The sequence below is a fragment of the Heterocephalus glaber genome, unplaced genomic scaffold (assembly GCF_053883595.1).
Source record: "Heterocephalus glaber isolate CG9 unplaced genomic scaffold, H.glaber_assembly_v1.0 deba00000071, whole genome shotgun sequence".
Classification (NCBI taxonomy): Eukaryota; Metazoa; Chordata; class Mammalia; order Rodentia; family Bathyergidae; genus Heterocephalus; species Heterocephalus glaber.
The window spans coordinates 28,954,586-28,960,228 of record NW_028258137.1 but is presented as its reverse complement, the minus strand read 5'-3'; the positions used below and the strand labels follow the sequence as shown (position 1 = coordinate 28,960,228).

The window sequence follows — 5,643 nt, the reverse complement described above, 5'->3', positions numbered from 1 at the left end:
AAGTCGTTCGGAGCAGTGCTACATAATTTTAGGGAAAAATCATTTGATTAGGCCTAGTTTTCCTGCCCACAGGCCAGCTATGGCATTTCAAGACAGATTCCATTTTGGCCTATGGTCATAACTGAGACCTCAAGGATCCCGTGATGCTGTGATGCTCCAGGGCAAGACCACATCTGCGGGAGACCTCCTGGGAGGAACCAAATCTTCATCTGTATAGTTCCTCATGGATCTAGGGATTCCACCACTCCCCAGTTATCTGTTACATTTGTTTCTCCCATGTACTGAATAAAAGGTGAGGCAAACTCCCGGGCTTTTGTTTCTGCTATCCAGAGCAGCCAGCACTGATCAGGCCCAAAGCTCAGCTTCTCCAAGTCTCATTTTTTTCGACCTTTCCTGTATAATATGTTAATTCACCTTGTGCTGCCATGGCTTACAGGAGACTGGGACTTACTGCAGAGGTTCTAGTAACATCCCCTTTCCCTGTTCCCTACAGTAAATGGGTCAGGATATGAAAAAATGTAGGTTTTTACAGGCACTCTCTGCACACATGGGAGCAGGATCCCCCTTCATCAGGTGCAGCAGATGTTCTTGTCTGATGCCTCTGTGCAGATGCAGCCCTGGGCACACTTGGCACAGTTTACAGGACAGCAGGAGCAGTAGCCTGAGGAAGAAAGGAGACAGTGTCAGGTTAAAGCAGTGTCACCCAACAGCTACCCTGACAGGCGGTTTGCCAGCTCCGTCCCTACCGTTGGAGCAACCTCTGTTCAGGAGGAGCCTCTGTCAGGAGAAGCAGGTGGATTTGTGGGGCAAGCCATGCTTCCTATGAAGGCTGCTAGCCCCACCTGAGCACAGGACAGGGCAGAAGACCTGGGACAGCCAGCCCCCCAACAGCCACAAGGCGAGAAAATCCAGGATGAGGTGAGACAGGCCTCTGTCAGAGCAGCTCTGGTGGAACCAGCGTAGCTTTCAAGGTGCCCTGATGGGAAAAGGCTGACCCAGCAGATCAGAAACCACACTTGGTGGCCAGGGATTTAGCTCAGTGGTTCTGCTGCCTGCCTTGCATGTACAAGGTGCTGAGTTCTATCCCTGGTACCAAAAAGAAAAAAAAAAAGAAACCACATGTGGTCACCAAGATCATATGCACTAAGGGCTTTAGGACCCAGGTGTATGGAGAAACAGGAAACCAAACTCGGCCTGGTGGTGCAGTCCGCTCATCCCAGCCCTCTGGAGGGCTGAGCCAGGAGGACTGCAAATTTGAGGCCAGAATGGGGAATTTAGCAAGTCCCTGTCTCAAAGTTCAACATTTTCTAAAGAGCAGGGTTAATAGCTCCATGCAAAGATCCTAGGTTCAATCTCCACTACTGGGTCCTGGGGGGAACAGACCTAGGTTCAAGTCTGGCTCAGACTCTGACAGAAGTTGGTGACCACTCTGGGCATCACTTTCCCAGTGTATAATGAGAGGATGGGACTCCCTCACCTCCATGGGTCTTTGATCTCAGATCCTAAACCCCTGGCTGAAGGAAGGGAGTGGGGAGCAGGACATGGCCTGTGCCTGCCTTCTGCCCTCAGGGCTCCACCTTTGACTCAGCCCAGACCCACACTCCCAGGGAAGCCACACTCACTCTTCTTGCAGGAGGTGCCTTTGCACCCTTTGGATGTGCAGGAGCTGGCACAGATGCAGGAACCACCTGTGAAGAGGAGAAAGGCAGTGAGCTCACACTGAGATGCAGGGGGCACAGCAGTGGATGTTAACTCTCCACAGCCTCTCCTGTGAGAGGGGTCATCCCCCAAATTCCTCCCTCACTGGGGAAGGAGGGAAGAAGCACAGCTTCTGTCTCCTCATCTCAGAAGGCCAAGTTTCCCCTCTGCTTCCCCACTCAGGATGGTCACAGACCCCAGACCCAGCCCAGAATGACTGGGACTGGAGACCAGGGCCATCTGTCCTCAATTCCAAAGAGGCCCCTTCCTCTGCCTTCCATCCACCCTGATTACTTTGAGATCTGCACAGAGCCCTAGGGCCCAGCCAGCAGCCAACTGACCAGCTGTGTGACACCAGGGAGGATAGCATTGAACCCCAAACTTTGACAGAGAGGCACAGGGAAGATGCACATACTGTCAGGTGCATAGCCAGAAAGAAAGCATCGCACAAAGTGAGTCCACATAGGGAGCTCAGAACTCAATGTGACCTCCTCAAAGCCAGGGATACACTGTCCTGGGGCTGGGAATGGGATACCCATAGACAGAGAGCCAGGCATCTCTTACCAGTGGTGAGGAGCAGTTGGGGTCCATGTCATGCCTAGGTGAGACCCAAGGCCCAAAGCAGACAGCAGATGACAAGCAGCTAGCAGATTATCCTCTGGAGTTCTCTGGATCCTTCAGCCTGCCTGCTAGTCTTACAGCCAGGGAACTGGGCCCCAGGGTACAAAGGCCCCACCCCAGGCCTTGCACCAGCCCTGGACTTGCACTGTGAGCTGGGAAGCTGCTCAGGGCAGGGCTGAGCATGCTCTGCGTGCCAGGCAGGCACCGAATCCCACATGCACTGTGAGTGAGCAACGGGGTACAACCTTGGGGAACAGCTGCCTCTCGAGGGAGGGGCCTTGCGCTGGGCACCACTCTGCCTTCCCGCTGCCCCTCACTGGTTTCCCCAAGTTTGCCCTTCCCTCTTGCTCCTAGCATCCCTGGAATACAGTCATGGCCTCGCCTAATGCCAAGCCCAGCACCATGGGTGTCAAATTAGTCTGGCCAGAAGTCTGAGTACAACCTTATGCCCACCCTGCCACTTCGTCACTATCCCGTGAGCCATGAACCAGTTGTGTGCATAGGACACGCTGCCTGCTTATGTCACCTATGCCTGGATGTCCCTGTCTTCACCTTAGTCCTTCTGTCCTGTTTTCCTGTACATGGTAGCAAGTGGATACAAGTCTCCTCTTACCCCATCCTTCCATTCTCCAGGCCAGGAGTAACTTTGGGGACAGCTGGAGGATCCTCCTCAGAGCTCCTGTGGCCTAGCCAGGCCAGCCTACTCCAGGATGGCAGTTTTGAAAAGAGAAGATGCCCCCAAAGAGGGAAAACTTTATGCTATATGCAGATCCTGCATTAAATGAAAAGGCAAGACAAGTAGTTATTTCTCCACTGATACCCACCCTGCCCCACACTGAAGACTGAACCCAGGGCCTTTGTATCAAGCTACATCCTCAGTCTTTTATCATTATTTTATTTGAGATGAGTTCTCACTAAACCACCAAGTTGCCATCCTCATCCATGTTTCCTTCCCCCTCTCCCTCTCACTCATTTGACCAGGCTGGCCTTGAATTCATCACCCTCCTGCCTGGGCCTCTCCAGTAGCTCACATTCCTGTACCAGCACATCCAGCTCTCCTTCACTACTTTTCACCATTGCAAATCGTTTACTCTGCTGGGACTGTTTCATTGCTTTCCATCTTTGAAGACATACAATAAATCCTAAGTAGAAATACTATTTATGAGACAGGTTTACTAATCAGAAAACTTCAAGAGTTTAATTAGCTAAGAGTCCCAGGCAAACGAAGTGGGTTGCTGCATCTGAATCCTTGCATCTGCCTGCTTGGGCTTGATGTCCAGAGGAAGCTTCCCTTTAGTCTAGGTGTGTCTTCTGCATCTGTGGTGCTTGAAATCTGAGGGCAAGCTCAAGGTCAGTTACAGGAGAGGTAAAAGAGATACACTTTATACATATATATCATGGGTACCTTCCATGTCTGTGTCAGGTAAAAGGGCCAAAGACCAAGACCAGACCAGGCCACAACAAGCCTTTATTAGGAGAATAGATCTGCCAGGCTGTCTCTGAACAAAGGAGAGACAAAAGCAATATGGCCGGGGCAGGGAGAGTCTTTTATAGAGACTGGGGTGGGGTTTGTAGGGACTGAGGTGGGGTTGAGTGAGGTAGTGACTAGGGAATGGAGGAGCCAGTGATGTCACTATGTGGTAGGAGGTGAGCGAGTATTAGGTTACTCTCTAGGTGGGACCAGGGGCATGCTGGGAAGAAGGGTTTGTTCTTTGGTGGGAGCAACCATCTTGGCATGACGTCACACAGGGGAGGGGGCAAGGCACCCTAGGAAAAGGGCAGCTACTATACATAATAGCTGCTGAGGTGGTGGGAGACCTATCATCTGAAAGTGAGACTGATTTTGGCTTTTAGCACTGGTAAACAGTGTACACGAAAACACATGGATGGACAGGGTTTACCATGCAGTGACATCAGGTTCTGCCAGCTCTGGCCAGGGGGACAGTGTATCACATGGTAGCACACATCTTCAGTGTTCTTATTTCTTCATATATTTACTGAAATTTTTGTTACATCTAAAAAAGGTATTTTGTGTATTGCTCTTTGATTTCATTATCTCCAGCATTAACATTATTATTATTATTATTATTATTATTATTGGTACTGGGGATCGAACTCAGGTCCTTGCACTTTTGAAGCAGGCACCAGAACCACTGAGCTAAATCCCCAGCCCCATTAACATTACTTTATTTACCAAAGGTTAGGTCTGAGATGGAGAGGAAATAAAACACCAGTTCCTCACTGAGCAGTTTGAGACTCTCCAAGAATTCCAACAACAGGGGAGTGGATTTCACACCCTGTAGTCACTTTGCAGCCTAACATTCAACAAGGAAAAGTAGTTGAGAAATAAAGGATTGAGGAGCTTCTGTGACATCAACATTTCACACAAGGACCAAAGGGACCACGTAGCTATCACCCCCCCATCCCCCCACGGAATCTGGCATGCTGCTCTTTCCTTCTCTAGAAAACGGAGCTCAGTCAGGTGACCTGACCTAACCCTAACCCCAGCCCTAACTCCTGGGCTGGCCTGAAGACATTGTTTCTTAGGGACTAACATTTAATTCCCAAACCCAGATCTGTGCACACCCAATTCAATCCTTTGTCACAGTCCTTTTATTCCAAGACAAAAAAAAAAGGAAGCCAAAGTCAAAGTAAAGTCATCGAGTTTTAGTATTCACATACTTTATATAAAAAGAATCTTGGCAAATGGGTCAGGGTTGTATTGTAAAAATCCAGGTTTGGACCGGGGATTTAGCTCAGTGGTTTCGTTGCCTGCTGTGCAAGCGCAAGGACCCGAGTTCAATCCCCGGTACCAAAAAAAAAAAAAAATACAGGTTTGTAACATCACTCTATGTACACATGGGAGCAAGTTCTCCCCACATCAGGCACAGCAGCTGCACTTGTCTGATGCCCCTTTGCAGACATATCCCTGGGCACATTTGGCACAGCCAAGGCAGAAGCAGCAGCCTAGAGAAGAAAGGAGACAGTGAGAGGTCAGGGCACATTAACCAGGCACCTGTCCCAACAGCAGGCCTGGCACAAAATGCCCCATCCCACTCCACAGGGCCCTGTATAAGGCTAGCATGGCTCTGTTCTGAGACAATAGGTGGTTCCTTCAGGGTTTCTGTCCTACTATGCAAAAAAGCTCACTGTCTTTCCTGAGCTCAAGTCATATTTTGAGCTCAGGGCAGTATAGCAACCCTGGAAAGGGAATGCAATGGCCCTGGGGGAAAAAAGAGCCAGTTCCCCAGAGGAAGTTCCTCAGAACCAGCTCTGGTTCCCTCCCAGCTCAGCAGAGCTCCGGATGTCCCCCAGAGGCCCCCA

The 5,643-nt window shown here is 50.2% G+C and overlaps 1 long non-coding RNA gene across 1 annotated transcript; it reads right to left on the bottom strand.

Moving 5' to 3' along the window:
* Positions 1 to 603: 603 nt before the first annotated feature.
* On the bottom strand, positions 604 to 3,075 carry LOC110347618 (uncharacterized). Its single transcript, XR_002392350.2, has 3 exons — positions 2,263 to 3,075; positions 1,623 to 1,688; positions 604 to 661 (listed from the first exon to the last, which is right to left on the bottom strand). It is a non-coding gene; the product is annotated as an uncharacterized LOC110347618 (long non-coding RNA).
* Between the last annotated feature and the right edge of the window lie 2,568 nt (positions 3,076 to 5,643).